Genomic DNA, 16679 nt, shown 5'->3' on the forward strand with positions numbered 1-16679 from the left:
AGACCATGCTGGCCAAAAGCTGTGGAAATCTTTTTAATAGTCCATACCGTTCATCTATAAATCCATGGTGAGGATGCTAACCAGGACCCGGGTTTGTGTCTTTGCAGTGCTAACTTTGACAAATTACTTTACATGTTTCCATCAGGTGGCGCTGGCATTAAATTGATTCTGGATTATTGTTGTTATGGCACATGTTAATGACACTTGCTGAATTCGGAACCGCACACTGGCATATGAGTCTTACTACTTTTACCATAACTTCTATATAATAGGAGTAGTATACCTTCCTATCAGTAATCCAGTAATGGTCAAAAGTTCAGTAAGCAACTGTATGATTTATTTATTTATTTATTTTTCCTATTATTTTTAAAGTTTTGGTAAGAAGTTGTGTAATTGTATACTTGTTTTTTTTGTTTTCGCATTTGACACCATGCACACAAAAAAGAAAAAATCGAGAGCTGAAAAATAAAAATATGAAGTAGAAAGACTAAATAAAACTTGCACCTAATCAAATTTACAACTGTGAAAAATAATTGCTGCTTCTATTGGAATCGTGTGTAGCATGATAAGTGTATACGACTGTTCGTGTTTGTATTCATTATTTTTTGTGACATCAATTAAAAAAAATCTAATAGATAATTATTGATGTTTTTTTCTTAGAGTTTTGTTTTTGTTTTTTTCTTCTTCTGGTTTTGTGCAAGATGCAGCAATATAAACATCTTGACAGTAAACAGAAGGTATGTGCAAAAGACGATAAAAGATATGAATGCGATCCATTTTATGCAAGAAAAGCAAGTGAAACATTTCTTTCATAATGCATACTTAGAGGGTTAACACAAGTGTGCAAGCAGTAGTACGTGAACTCTCAGCCCTGCTCTTATTCAGTCAGTTCTGCTCATCGCCGCATGAGGCTGCGCGCTGCTGTCAGACGCGCGCGCCGGAGAAAGAAGAGACTCTCATCACGCGCAGAGGGGAGAGCAGAGCAGGCATCGCATCGCATCGCACCGCGTCTGTCCCCAGCGCTCACACAACGCCGCATTGAGGATCGTACCCTTATTGAGGAGCAGCACGAATTACGCGCAACACAGTGCGTAAAATCCACAGCCGAGGCTTCAGTGAGACTGCGCTTCAGGTAAAGCTCCTCTCCATAAACTTATGCTTTTACAGAGACTTATAGCCACTGCATGTGTCCAACTCTCAGATTCTTATGTAGAACATCTATTGAGATGTGTAACACGGCTGGAGATGTGTCTGTAAGGCAGATGATATCATATATAGAAGGGTTACGCGCAACTTGTTGCCGGTAGTTTGTGTCTGAATCAATAAGCCGTTCATCTTTAATGCATCTTTTGCTTTCAGATATTATCGATACGTGTATTTACCTGAACGAAAAGTTGAAAAGAGTTGCCTAGATATTCTGTAGACACCGGCTGACGTGTTATTGAGATATCATCTACGATTCAGTTTCAAAATCCGCTGAGACCGAAATGATTGATTATGGCAGTGATTTATTGGATTAGTTTGGCAGCTCATTCAAAACATGGTGTCTGTGTCAACTTGCTGGTATTTTGCAACTGTATATACGAATGCAATTATATATATATAGGGTGAATACAGGTGGGACCCTTTTATGTCCAATATTATTGTACTATGTTTTGATTTGTGTTTGTGTTGGTTTGATATATGTTTTTTAGTTTTGTGAGATGATTAAGCTTGTCCCATTTAACCTGGATGCATTCTCTGTATCTGAAATAGAGTTTCTCTGTTTCTTTTTATTGATGATGCATATTTTACAGTGACCATGGGCTGTGTTTTTCCACCGCTCTAACTCATCTTGGCAATATTTTAGTATCACGCCAGTACTGAAACTTGAACAGTGTGTTGTAGGATTATCAAGGGAACTTCAGTCTTGATGTGCTTGAGTGAACGGAGTCTTGGCTCCTTTGAGTCCTACTGAGGTGTCACCTATTGATCAGAATTTCAATCTTCTCATTTAGATTTTAATAATTGATTATTGGTGGGATTTATTGGCTTGGTAGATCATTTTGAGTGTTGTCAATAACATTTTGCCTAAAAAGGCTACAAATCTCAACCAGCAAGATGTGCATATTCTGAAAAAATAATTTCTGTATTTCTTAGTATTGACTAGTGCATATATTATAGGCTTGTGTAACATTATTTAGAATCACTTCAGTATTTAAAGAAGGTATGATTTCTGTAATATACAAGTGATGATCTCATGTGTTTGACTCAATGGAAGTTGATTCCTTTGTGTGTTAGAGGATTTCTGATGTTTAGAAGCCCTCCAAAATGACATTTCGGCATATCGGCAAAACAGTAAGTTGACTTAGTACAGCAGTACAGCCTTTGATTATCTGAATTTCGTCATGCTTTGGTTGTTTTTGTAGATAATTGAGTGTTTAATGAATATCACAATGAGAACACCCCTTTCTATTTATATTTAGTCAGTAATTAACTTCCTGTGTCTGGTTAATGCATGCATGACATCTAATGCATAGACTCACTGATGCATGGAATGGGTAATTATGATGCATAGACTCACTGTAAGTGATTGGCCACGTCTTGACTATGCATAGACTCACTGATGCATGGAATGGGTAATTATGATCATCATTGCTCAATGCTTTGTGCCCACTGTTAGTTGCAGACTACAGTATGTTTGCATCCATGATTCCTGCATTTGATTTTGCATGCATTTGGATTGCTTAATAACTACATTCCCCAATGCATGTTTACAAGCTTTCTTTATCTTGTAGTTTCCAGGAAGAGCAAGGCAGCTTTGACCGTGTGGTACTTATCTACATCGATAAGTCGACATCTCTAAAGGTTTGTCTCCTGAGCGATCACATGGCTTTCATGTCTTCTACGTGTGTGGGAAAAACTCAGTGTAGCAAGGGAGGCACTGTGTGAAAGTTCGTTCATGAGCCGGTGGCTGATGCCCCTCGTTGTGTTCCGACATGATCTCAGTTTAATCCTCAAGCGTCTTGGCTCTGTTCTCACTGATTGTTGTCATTTACCCAGCTCCCCACTGGGCCCCTTGGAGCCCGTGTTGGAACTCGATATCCAATCAGTGATTTAGATTATCCAATTAAGTGACTGATGTATGTCCAGAGATGCCTTAAAGCGTCACACCCTTCGGATTTTCCGGCTCTAATGAAACCTGAGTTGCGTCAGCGCATTCCAGCTTGCATTTAATTATCACATTAATTTTTAATGCAGCCCGCAATTATAAACAGAGGGATGTTAATTATCGGCTGCTTTCACCTTTCACTCTGTGGCTGTATATATGAGTGGCATTGCATTCCTATGCATTTGCTGAGTGCTGTTGACAGTGCTGTGTTGATATGCGATCTCTGTGCCGCCCATAATGTGACCGCAGTGGGCTGTCAACAGCGCTTTTCCATACAAGCACATACATGCTGCGAACTCACATAAACTAATGTGTTATAGATTCATTGTGATTTATGTCACGACTGGCCGCATCGCCTTTGGGTCCTCAGACTCAGGGCCCAGATTCGGGGCCCTCTTTGATAGATCGTGTGGAAGAAGCGATGTGCCACGGACAACATTGATTACCTTTTACTGAGTCTGAGTATAAACCTTAGCGCAGCGGGACTGCGAGGGTGGGGGAAGTTGATGTATGTTGCCTGAGGGGCGGTAGAGATGACAGATATGGGTTACAAATGAGAGAGGTTTTATGACTCCTGGAAGGAGGACCATCAGGCCTGTTTAATTGATCTCGGTCTGGTGGTGGAGTTCAGGGAGCGCCACTGCAGTTTTGCACCTGCTTTAGGTGCCTCTGCTGAAGACCTTTGCTTAAATTATCTGCTGTGTTACGATCCCACACCTGCTCCGAGATCCGGCTCATGCCAAATGAATGCGACCCCCCGTGTTTCCGGCCTCGCTGTCTTCCTGACTGTGTGGGCTTTTCACCCAGTTGCCCGTTAAACAACGGCTGCTTTCTCACTGTTGTTGTGAAGCAGAGTGGGCGATATGTATGTGATTAAGTCTCACAGCAGAACTGAATTGTTTGGTTAACAGCTTTGTCTTTTCATAAAGTTAAATAAATTAAATCTTAATTAAATCTTTATATATCTACAGGCTTTTTTTGAAAGTCAACATGGCATTTGCATCCAGCGTTCCCCTTAATTTGGTCTTGCTCAGCAAAACGTATTTCCATGACAGGCCACCTTGACAGATTCAGAAAATGTCTGAGATCACATTAAAAAGCTGGGATTTGGTTTTTCATTTAAAACTGCAAACATGCTAACTTTTATGATCCTGAAGAAATAAACTAATTTATATTATAGAGTTTTTTTTTTTTTTTTTTTTGCATTTAAGCTCGAAGCATGTTGGTGATCATCTGGGTTTGTTCATCCCAGCATAAATAAAAAAAGGCAACTTACAGAGTACTAAAATATAATAATTTATATGCAAATTCTTAATAATATATAACTACAATTAATAAAAAAATGTGATTTATTGTAAAAAAAAAAAAAAAAAAATTTATTTTGCAAAAAAAATACAAAATACAAGCAAATTCAATTTCAATTGATGTCAGACTTTTACACTTTTCACTTGATTCACTCTTTATACAGATATACTGTACACACACACACACACACACGCACACACACACACGCGTGTAGTTTAGAGGCACCAGGGCTCATTTTTCACCTGTAATGTGACACAATTTAGAATATTTCAGAATATTTTATGAGAAAACTGGCTAGATTTGATTTTACACGTTGATGGGATCATGAAAAGTTGCAAATCCACATGAGAATGTAGCAAGACCTGAATGTTTGCTAACACAATGGCTCATTTTCTGTTTGGCTATTTGTTTGCATTATAAAAGCTTTAGATGCAGAGCGTGTTTTGCACAGACAGCACGTGCATCAGAATGGCTGGATTAACACAAAGGAATGTTGATTTGAGAATATTTGCTTTTAAACCTCGTTTTTCATTCAATTCACTCTCAATATGTTATCCACAAGGCTTTATACCTTTGAAATAAAGAAGGTATTATTAGAATGAACGCAGTGTTTCACCTTGTACCAAATTTGCCGTCAGTAATGAAGCGTGCATACAGCAGTGGAATGGAATGAAAAGCTGTGTGTTTTTTCAGGTGACCGTAATTACATGCAGGTCAAGTGGCTTTTTCAAATGCAGGTTTTTTTTTTTGGAGCACCACAACAATAATTCAATAATTGCTGTCATTACTCTGTCAGGCTGTATTACTGTGACTCAAAGCGGCATCCTAGAGAATGAGTCTTTATTTGAATATGGAAAAGGTTTTTGTTGTTGTTGTTGTTGTTGCATGCAACAGAACCCCCAAAACATTGTGCATGATAAATTATTGATGTTTAGCATGTAGCGGCAGAAGGTCCATGAAGGAAATGTTTTGAGCTTAAAGTTCTGATTTACGAAAATATAGTGAAATGCAAAACGATTCATAAATGTTATTTGCGTCATTGTGCTTTCCGTATTTTTTTGCAGATAGTTGCAAATGAGTTGTTCTCTGTACAGTCTTTTCACCCCAGTTGTTGCAGATATTATAATTTGTGATGGTAAATGTTGCATGATGCATTAATAGATGTGAAATCTGTCAGTTTTGACTGACAGGAGGAGGATTCATAAAAGTAAAAACAAATGTGAAACTGACTCCCTTTTAATCGTTTTAGTTTAATAGTTTTTTCTTAATGTTGGTCATCCAGTAGCATGTTACCATGGTAATTTAGCTATGGTGGATGAGTTGGCATTTGTCAGAGTCAGAGTAGACGGCAGTAAATACATGTAAGAATGTCTCACACGGATTCTTTTATGAGTTGCATCAGACATGCATGTGTTTTTCTGGAGAGAGAGATGCTCTGCTTTGTTGCTCTGTCAATGGTCCGTACGTCGCCCGCAGTGCTTCCTGGCAGATGCACAAACAATATATATATAAATAAGTACATTAACAATAATTAATTTTCATGCCGTTCAGTGGAATGCAGTCGATTTTCGATGGTAATTAACCAGCACTAAACAGGCTGTCTGTGATTGCTTTAGAGTCCCTGAAGACATTTATTGTTGCTCAAAGGTTGCCCTTCATTTCTCAGGAGATTTTATGTTTCATTTAACCCTTGACTTTGTCTCAGATGTTTCTCCTAAAATTCTGTACAAGAAGAAATAAAACTAGATGCAAATGGCGATTTATAGTAGATATGGCGGATGGCTCGGATCATTTGGTCTGATGAGTTTTGCATGCATTTGCTATCTTGGCAAATCTGAGCACAGTTTGAAACATTTAGCTCTTTTCTGAAACTCTAGAGGAGATGCATGTGAGATTTCTGGGCTCTTTTTCACAGACAGATCTCTGAGAAGCAAGAGACTTCAGGAAAGTACTCTGTTTGCTCTTCATTTAATCTCAGCGCTGTCTAAGAAACATCAAGTCAAGTCAAATGTATTTGCATAGCACTTTTCACAATACACAAAGTCTCAAAAGCAGCTTTACAGAAAATCATGATGGTAATGTTTATAATATCTAAATATCTTCATGCCTTATCGTCGCATTAAGCTGATTAGAGCTGGATGATAATATACAGTAGTTACATTTTGTGATTCAAACAATCAAGTTGTTGATATTTGCTATATAGTATATATCACTTTATGTGCAAGTGCTTTATGAATGCTGCATATACTATATACATCCAACTTATATATAGCTGGACGATAATATAATTGCATAATGCATTTTGCAAGAAAATAAACAATCAAGTAGTTGAGATTTGCTATATATTATGGATCGCTTTACGTGAGTATATTGTGTGAGAATGGATAAAGTTGGATATGCTATATATCCAACTTTATATTTATGAGATATGAAAGAGATCTCGTTTCAAGAGGAGTCATCATAAAATCGAAAGTCTCACTGTGCATTTTCTTTTTCTCATTGAATCACCTTAAAAAAAAATCATATTTGAAAAGTACAATGAATTTTGGATGTCATTTCATGTTTGTGATGAAACCGCTAGTGATGGAAGATCAAATCTTTTTACTGATTTGAGATCTTTAAATCTTGTTTAGCAAAATTAATGAATAATTTTTCAAGTCAATTTGGTTCATTTCAGCTGAATATTATTAAAAACATTAACTGTTAATAGCCAGGTTCCCCAACACATCTACTACAACGCAAACGTTGACCACATTTCAAATAAAACTAATGCAGCCAAGGCCAAATTATAAGAAACAGAAATGATTAGTTTACTAGGTTAGTCTTGGTTAGTTTAAGTTAGTCTTTGGGTTTGAATCATTTGTTCTTTTGTCATGTGACCGCTTCCTGAGTCAGTATCTTACAGTCAGTAATACTAATATTATGTTGTATTTATTGTATGTTATATTTAGGAATTATCAAAAATGATTTTCTCCACCATACGGATAAAGTTAAACTATTAACCAACTCTTTATTGTTATTCAGTGTTATGGCAAAGAACCATCATGACAAAAATTCACAAATTTACAAACTGTATGACATAAAAAAAAAATACAATTTGAGACCAGAAAGGCATGATTTAACCATAAGAGTAAAAAACAAAAAAAACAAACAAACAACAACAACAAAAAAAAAACCTGCGCTCTTGTTTGTAAGGAAGGTTGGGAATTATTAACTAATTTCTGTATCTTAATACGGATGTTACATCACGTGACAAAAGAACGAATGACTCTGGAGGTAAACAAATCATTTCTGTTTCCTGTACAGAACCCAAAATGAATGAATCTATCTTTAGATGACTCATGGTTCCCGAGTCATTTTAAAGATTCGTTCAAAACAAACAAATCTTTCACGAACGTCCCATCACTGAAACCTGAAACCCTTCACTGGGGACTTTTTCTTCTAAGTTTTCTCTCTCCTCTTAAAAACTTTCACACACCATCCAGTTTGAAATTTTAAAATGCTGCAGAATTATGTAGGTTTCTGTTCCTCTGTGGTCACTTGAGGGCTGGAGCGGGTCAGGTGTATGATAACCCATCTCCACAGGCTCCACCGGTGCTGGATTTGTTCGGACAAGCCGTTCCCTGCCTAGTAATGTTCAGAGACCTCAAACCTCTCCCCAGTCCAGGACCGGATGGTCTGTAAGCCTCCGAAATGATCGAGATTCAGTCTGAACGTCTCCTTCAGCCGCCCAGACTGCAGTCCACGCAGATACTCAGAGGCGTAACCCATTGATAGGATGAACTTCCTGTCGGTACTTCACTCGCGGTTGCCATCAAAGTAAGCCCTCAATTCCAAACGGCTCCCTGAAAATGATTCATCTTGTTGAGTTATTGCCCGTTGTTCACCTCTATCTTTCAAGAGCGCGGCAGTATTACTGGTGCCATTCATATTTTATTATGGCTGTTGCGGACGGCCCCGGCGCAGCTCGCGGATTTCCAATCTCTGGGAATGTGTGTTGACTTTGTGAACAAGCGGCCGTTTGGTCAAGCCGGGTGACCCTACATCACGAATTTGACACGAGGCCTGCCATCTCAGGCAAGCTTTGATCAGATCCGCTGACGGACGTTTCTGGTCCCGATCGTACGGTCCACCACTGACCCCGGGACCAAGGTGAACTTCAGATGAAATCATGCACGGAATACTGTTTTTATTCAGCTCGGGTGATGGGGTGTGAAATAATGACCGTGTTACTCGCAATATGAGTCAGCCTTTCAGTTTGATTCAGGATTTTTTTTGCACCCAAAACTAGACCTGAATAATGATGACTTCCAAACACTGAAAAATCAGAGAAAGGGTTCATATTTAAAACAAACCTTAAATATAGACACAGTATTAAAAATATAAAGAGTAGACATCACCACAGATATAGATAGATAGATAAGCAAATCTTTGAAGTGTTGATATTAGTTTTTTATGATTTAACTATATTTACTTTGTATATTTATTGTGTAATTGTGAGATTTTGAAGTAAAATGTTCTTTCCTTATAATATATAATATAATATATAGATTATTTTAGTTATATTTTATATCACAATTAAGCACATATTTTACACAGAAATTCTCATCATTATAAAACAAAAAAAATAAAGTAAAATAAAGTTTTTTTAAATGAATTAATATTTATTTATGATTTTGTATGTGTGGTCTTTATTTTACTGTATTTACTGTACATTTATTGTCATAATTGCAGGTTTATATATGATTATATTATATTTAAGAAAATATAATCAAATTACAGTGGGTATTAAGTAAATGAAAAATTATAATTTATTTATTTTTTTTTTTTTTTTTATTTTTTTTTTTATTATTTTTTTTTATATTATATTATATTATTTTTTTTTTCTTTTTTGCAGGTTTATATATGATTATATTATATTTAAGAAAATATAATCAAATTACAGTGGGTATTAAGTAAATGAAAAATTATATTTCACTCATTTAATATTTCTGTTTTACCTAATATTATATTATATTATATTATATTATATTATATTATATTATATTATATTAATTATATTATATTATATTATATTAACTTTCATTATATGGCAAATAAGCACATTTTCTACCCAGAAATTATCATCATTATAAAATGCAAAATAAAATAAAATATAATAAATAAAATGCAGTAAAAAAAAAAAAAAGAATTTATATATATTTATTATTTTGCATGTATGGTGTTATTGTGAACGTTATTCCAAAGCACGTCTTTGTGTTATTTTAATGAATATTTCCTAATGGATATAATCATGTTATCAAAATTAGCTGTATTTCCTCTATATGTTAATATTAAGAGAAATATGTTTATATTATATAACCCTGTTTCACTTTAAAAATGTGACATTACAGAAGCAGAGTTGTGATTGCTGTTGTAAGTTGGTTTGATCAGTCACTCATTCATCCGTGGAGCCAGCACCTCTCCTTTTACTGCGTCAAAACTGCATTTTGTGACATTACTGCAGACAGATTGAGATTTTCCATGCTGTGTTGAGCGCTGACTTGAGGACGGCAGTGTTTCAGTGACAGTGTGCAGTTTATCTCTGACAGTGTGTGTGTGTGTGTGTGTGTGTGTGTGTGTGTGCGTGTGTGTGTGTGTGTGTGTGTGTGTGTTCGTGTGAGAGAGATAGACTGAACCAGAATGATGGTGGCATGAAAGAAATAAAGAGAAAAAGAGAGTTTGCCTGCTGTCAGGCGACATGACTCCAGTGGGCTGATGGTCTGCGGCTCAGGTGGGAGTGAAACAGGAAGTTAAAAGCTCGTCTAAGTCATGCAAACTGGTCCGGAAAGGAAGATAGTGCTCCTGGAAGGAAGAAAATCACCAATGAGATCTTCTCGATATGTCAGTTGTTCCTCCTAGACAGCTATTAGATCTTATATCACATTTAAACCAGCATTACATCAGCCTCTAGTTATCCGTATCAGCTTCGGAAAACTCATATCAGCGGTCTACTGAACTCCATTCAGACTTGTGTGCTGTGAAAGAGCAATGCCATTTTCCTCAGGGAGCTGTTAGTCTCTCGTCTTATGGTTATAGTAATAAGATAAGTACAGATATGGGAGATCAGCATATTCTGGCCTTGATATCAGTAATGATATACATGCATATAGAAAAACACACTCAGACTGATAACGCTCTCAGTATATAAATGTGTCACCTTTTTACTGGAGTTTTGTTAAAATGTAAATTAGTGACGGCACAAAAGCTGTATATGTGATATTATGTCCATACAGCAGAGCGCTTTATGAGTGTGTATGGAAGCATGCATTACAATAGCACATGCAAATAGATGTTTCAGCCTGTTATTATGTGCTGGTGGTTTTATATGTGCTGCTTTGCATTGTATCAGATTATGCCGCATGTATAAGTCGCTGGCAATAACATTAATATTTTGCTGTGTGTTTTTTTTTAAAGCAAGGATAGCAGTCACTATTGTGTAGAGATGCTCAATGGGATTTAAGTATGAATGTTTACATAAAAATAATTTGTAAATATGACAGCTGCTTCAGCATGTATGGCTTGACAATTCAACATCCAGATTTTAATCATTTCTGGATTTGTGTCTCGCTGTGTCCTGAAGTGGATGTGCTCTGAATTTCCTTCTTTGGTTCAGTTTTGTTTAGTTTTGTATGTGTATCTGTTTGTGTAGGGTTACGGTCCCGATATAAGACAAAAAGCGGCCTGTTATGATTCTATGCTCAAATACATTCTGTTGGATTTTTTTTTTTTTTTTTTTTTTTTGGTTGAATTTTTCAGTTTTGGTACAAAAAAATAAAATAAGAAATTAAAAAAATAATAAATATGTAATGTGTATATACAGTATATATATATATATATATATATATATATCGTTCAAAAGTTGTTTCTGCATTCTTTGGATTTAGCTTCTGTTCTATTGCCATGTTTAATGCATATTTGAGTTAAATATTTAGTACATGATTTAGTACAAGAAACTAAAATAAGCCTAGCCGTTTAATTTAATTTAATTATTTAATTTTTAACTAAGTTTTTTGTGCCACAGAGTTTCTTTTTGGCCAAAATTGGGCTTTGGACTTGACTAAAGAAACCCTAGGGATCCTAAATGAAGCATTTTTCAATTATTGCACGGTGTAAACATGTGTTTCTCTATGTTTGTTGTCGAATTAAGCTTTCCATGTGAGGCTTATGAACATATAAACGACTCTGTGAATAAGTTATGATATGACCACCGCGCATCTGTTTCATAATGTCACACTGTAGCAAGCGCACAAGTTTAATCTGAGGATACAGTGGGATTTGATCCAATGATGCAGATCAGAGATTAGGGCTGGTGCGGGACGTGACGAGCCGCTGGGCTTTTGCATGCATTTCCCTGTTGTTTTACTCTAATGGACTTTGTAAGTTAACACACAAGAGACACGAGAATTCGTCTGAGCCAGTCTTGGACTGCCCCAGTTCTCACTGCTTCCCCGTCTTCATTAAAACCCGAGCATGGGAGATTTTCCACCGAGTGACAATAATCACTATGGCTGGGCTCTTGCACTGATGTGATGGGAGCTGTTGTTGTGCACCGCACGTTTAATATGAGAGATCATTCTTGACACATCGTGGGGGTCACTGGCATCGCCTCGGCATCATTCGAGCGGTTTTGAGATGATCGGTCAGTCCTCATTTGATGCAGAGGACGTCAGCGAGAGAAGCACGGCGGAGCAGTGCCTTTTCACGCTCTAATTCTGGCCAGATGCGAGTCCGCTGCGTCCAAAGCTGTGACCTTTCTCTTGGTCACGGGTGAATAGTTTGGAGGCACATGGAACGCTGGTCATTTTTGCTTAACGAACACGTCCGTCGCTGGACGTGTGGTGCGTATTTGGGGGGTGTGGTGCAGTTTGCGTTGTTAAGTTTAATTCTCGTATTGTGTTAGCAGCAGCGTGTTTTAATTATATCTGTGTGTGCGTGTTAGTTATCACAGCTAATTGACATGCTTTTCTCTCTTTTGCTTGTTTTATGGTAATTTCCTGTCTTGGTAATTTACTTCGGTTGCTGAAGTGTATGTTTTGTCTGATTGCACAGATTTTCTTTTTAAATGGTAATAGACTGATTAACATTATTTTGTCCCTTTCGGAGAAACACTGTGATATTTGTGAGATGTGATGCTGTGTTTTCCCATAGTGCTGAATGATTACTGTATTTATGAATTGTGGTATTTACATGGTACTTACATGGTACACCAAAACAAAATATCTGGATCATATTTCATTCATTCATTAATTCAGATTCATTTAGAGTCATTTATTCAGATTAATTCATTTATTAATTTAGATTCATTCATTCATTCATTCATTCATTTATTCAGTAATTCATTCAGATTCATTTAGAGTCATTTATTCAGATTCATTCATTTATTCATTCACTCATTCATTCATTCAGATTCAATCATTTTTTTATGGGAATTAAGCACCATTATCCACAGAAATTTTCATTATTGTAATGCAATAAATCTTAAAAATAAACAACAAACAACTAACTAAATAAATAAATTTAATACACTCTTAGTTGTAATGTAGAAACTTTTTTTTTCTCGTAAAGCTGCTTTGAAACTAGATGTTTCATGAAAAACGCTATACAAATAAATGTGAAATCGAAAAAAAACAAAAAAAAAAAAACTTTGTGTCTTGTCTGGACACTGATTTTTTTAATGAAATCATTTATTTATTATTTTACTTAGAAATTTTTTATTTTTAACAGTTTTTCAATTTTTTTTAATAATTTTAATAATAGTTCTACAGTAAAATATATTTTTGTGTTTTATATATCTATATATATATATTAATATATATATATATATATATTATATATATATATATATATATTTGTCCAATTTAATGAACAAGGTTGCTTTATAATAATAAAATGGACTTAATTTTTGATTAATGCAACATGCAATTTCAAAAGATTTGCCTTTTATATTTTAATTTTTTTATGATAGTTTTGTGACAATTACTAAGTAATACCATAGCACTTTTTCCCCCCACATTTATCTGCATCAGCTTTATAGAAAATAACTGAACGTATCTGAACTGAAACATAAAGCATCTTAACTTTGTTAGTCACTTTCCAGTCACCTCTAAAGTACTTCAGATAAAAATAAAAAAATAAAAAATAAAACCTTAGATTCTGTAATCTGAACCCTCATCACACATACAGCCAGATTTTGGATTAAATTGTTCCCTCGGTTATAGCAATCAACCCATACGATTCCTGCTCGAAATGAAAATGACATTTGAGAGAGACACAAGTGAGCCTCCTGTAATTGGTTCAGGTGGCTATTTTACAAGGCGGAGATTTAAATGACATAATTCTCCGTGTGAAGATAAGAGCTGAGGGTTTAATTATGGCTTTATCGTACAAGCTACAGCGTCACGTCATAGCCTGGGTTTGTTTACCGCTGGTGATTTACTGCTAAAAGCGGCCTGTTACGTGCTGATAAAGCACTCATTACACGCAAGGTCTCGAACACGGATAAACCATAAGGTCTCGTGGAGTGGTAAGACGTGTCCTTAATCTGTATTTGAGATAGGTTTCTTCACTAAGTCTTTCATCTCAGACGTCTATGGTTACGCAGCAATTTGCATTTTTTTGCACTTTGTTGCTTGGCTTTTTGCAGACTTCTGGATGAAAGGCTTGCATATGAAGCCTGTGTCTGGAAACATTTGTTCTTGTTCTTCTGATTGTTGTGATGATGCACAGGGGCTGACAGCTGATCTCTGAAACAAATCAAAATTATGTGCTGAGGTGAATAGTAAATTAATTATTTAATGGTGGACCCTATTATTATAGCAGGTCAACAGTCCTTCATGTTGAATTGACTGTCGGTGGATAAGTACTAAGTAACTGTTAGTGGATTATATATGAACTAAACAAAACACAACTCTTATGGGAAAGTTGCTTTATGGTATTTTACAACTTTACTATGGAATGTCTAGCTACTGTATATTAGTTGTGTTTAGTGTAAATTATTAAAGTTTAATATCGTCACACATTCGAAAGATTTGGTGTGGAAATTGCTCAGAAATTGCTTGTAAATTTCACAGTTAATCACAAAGAATCAGCAATAAACACAATGTAAGATTAACATTCTTAACATTAACATTAATTATATACATGAACAAACATGAACGATTTTGAAAAACAAAGAATTAGCAAGTAACACGTTAAAAAAAGGTATTGTAACATTTTAGAATTTTAAAGTAGAAACACTGAAATAGTATTTTCTTGTAAAACATGCTCTAATGATCTTTATATTATTTTCTATTCTAATATATATATATATCTATATATATATACTCTATATATATATCTATATATATATATATATATATATATATATATATATACTAGTAATTAATTAATTAATTTCATTTATTATATGAGTGTTCCTGTAGCTCAAGTGGTAGAGCATTGCCGTTAACAAATGAAGGTTGGGGGTTCGATTCCCCGGGAACACATAATAGTTAAAAATTGATAGCCTGAATGCACTGTAAGTTGGTTTGGATAAAAGCGGCTGCTAAATTGCATAAATTATAAAATAACTATATATATATATTATCTATATATACTATATATATCTATATAATAATATCTAGTAATATATAATATATATATATAACATTTCTTTTTTTTCTTTTTTTCCCCACAATCAGAAAATTTGAGTCGTTTAGGTTCGATGTTGGTACATTTTTAAAATGTTTTTGAAGGAAGTCCCTTCTGCTCACCAAGGCTGCATTTATGTGATCAAAAATGCATAAATTTAGGTTTGATTTTGGTTGTTTTTTATAATTACATTTTAAATAATGCTGTGAAGTGATTAATCGCGATTAATCGCATCCAAAATAAGTTTTTGTTTGCATAATATATTTGTGTGTACTGTGTATATTTATTATGTATATATAAATACACACACATACAGTATATATTTTGAAAATATTTACATATATTTGTTTATATTTATGTAAATATAAATAAAAAAATTAAAAAAATATATTTAATATATAAACTTAACATATTTTTTCTGAAATATACACATGCATGTGTATGTATTTATATATACTGTACATAATAAATATACACAGCACACTTTATTTTGGATGCGATTAACCGCGATTTATCGTTTGACAGCTCTTATTTTAAAATAACCTTTTTCAATGTGAATATATTTTAAAATGTAATTTATTTCTGTGATCAAAGCTGACATTTCAGGATCATTACTCCAGCCTTCAGTGTCACATGATCCTTCACATTTGTGTGTAAACTGTGATACATTTTTATTTTTCAGGATTCTTTAATTAATAGAAATTTCAAAAGAACATAATTCCTATGAAATAGAAATCTTTTATAACATTATTAATGCTTTATGGTCACTTTTGATGAATTTAATGTGTCCTTCATGAATTAAAGTCTTTAAAAAAAAAAGTATAAAAACAATTACTCACCAAGTCTGTTGAACATAACTCTGTAACATAAAAAAAGAAAAAAATATATATATTTTTTTATTTCATGTATCCTAACTTCAGAATAACTAGAAATTCTGAATAGTGTGTACTTTATGTATTTATGTACCATCACATCATTGATTTGCGTGTGGCTCTGTGTCGGTGGACACACCATGGCTTTGGTGACCAGGTCCATGGTTTTGTTTGTACCTGCAGGACTTTCAGGAAATCTTAGGTCCATTCAGTGCTTCAGTTGTATTTTCTTGTGCCCAAAAGCATCTCTGATGCTACAGTATAAATCACTATTAATCCAAAAATCAGTTGGATTTCCTCTAGACTAAAAGCTGTGCCACCAAAAGCCAGTAAGAAACCACAGGCATCTTCAGACAAAGGTGTTTCTGAATAACTTTTACTTCATGCATTTTAAAGCTTCATTTCAGCATTTTTGCCTAATGAAGTGCCATTTTAGTATCACTGAGATTCTTCTTCTTCTTCTTATAGTTTTTATTAATATTTTGAATTAGAGTTTTTATTTTTAGTTTTTCCATTTTCTTTTTAATTTTATTTGAACTTTAAGTAATTTTGTCCTGTTTTCATTTCTTATTGATTTTTATATTTTATTTTATTTTTTTCAGTACAAGTTAAACTAAATTTAAAATGAGAAATATTGCCTTGGCAACAAGCTGAAATAAAAGTTTTGTGTGTGTGTGTGT

The 16679-nt window shown here is 34.6% G+C and overlaps 1 protein-coding gene across 1 annotated transcript in view; it reads left to right on the forward strand.

The window, feature by feature from the left end:
• The first annotated feature begins 883 nt into the window (after window positions 1-883).
• Window positions 884-16679, forward strand: part of LOC109079965 (cadherin-22-like) — a 182028-nt gene continuing 166232 nt past the window's right edge. Inside the window, exon 1 of the mRNA XM_042759078.1 lies at window positions 884-1132. The gene's annotated coding sequence lies outside the window, so the exon portion shown is untranslated. The remainder of the gene's footprint in view (window positions 1133-16679) is intronic.

The sequence above is a fragment of the Cyprinus carpio genome, chromosome A6 (genome assembly GCF_018340385.1).
Source record: "Cyprinus carpio isolate SPL01 chromosome A6, ASM1834038v1, whole genome shotgun sequence".
NCBI lineage: Eukaryota > Metazoa > Chordata > Actinopteri > Cypriniformes > Cyprinidae > Cyprinus > Cyprinus carpio.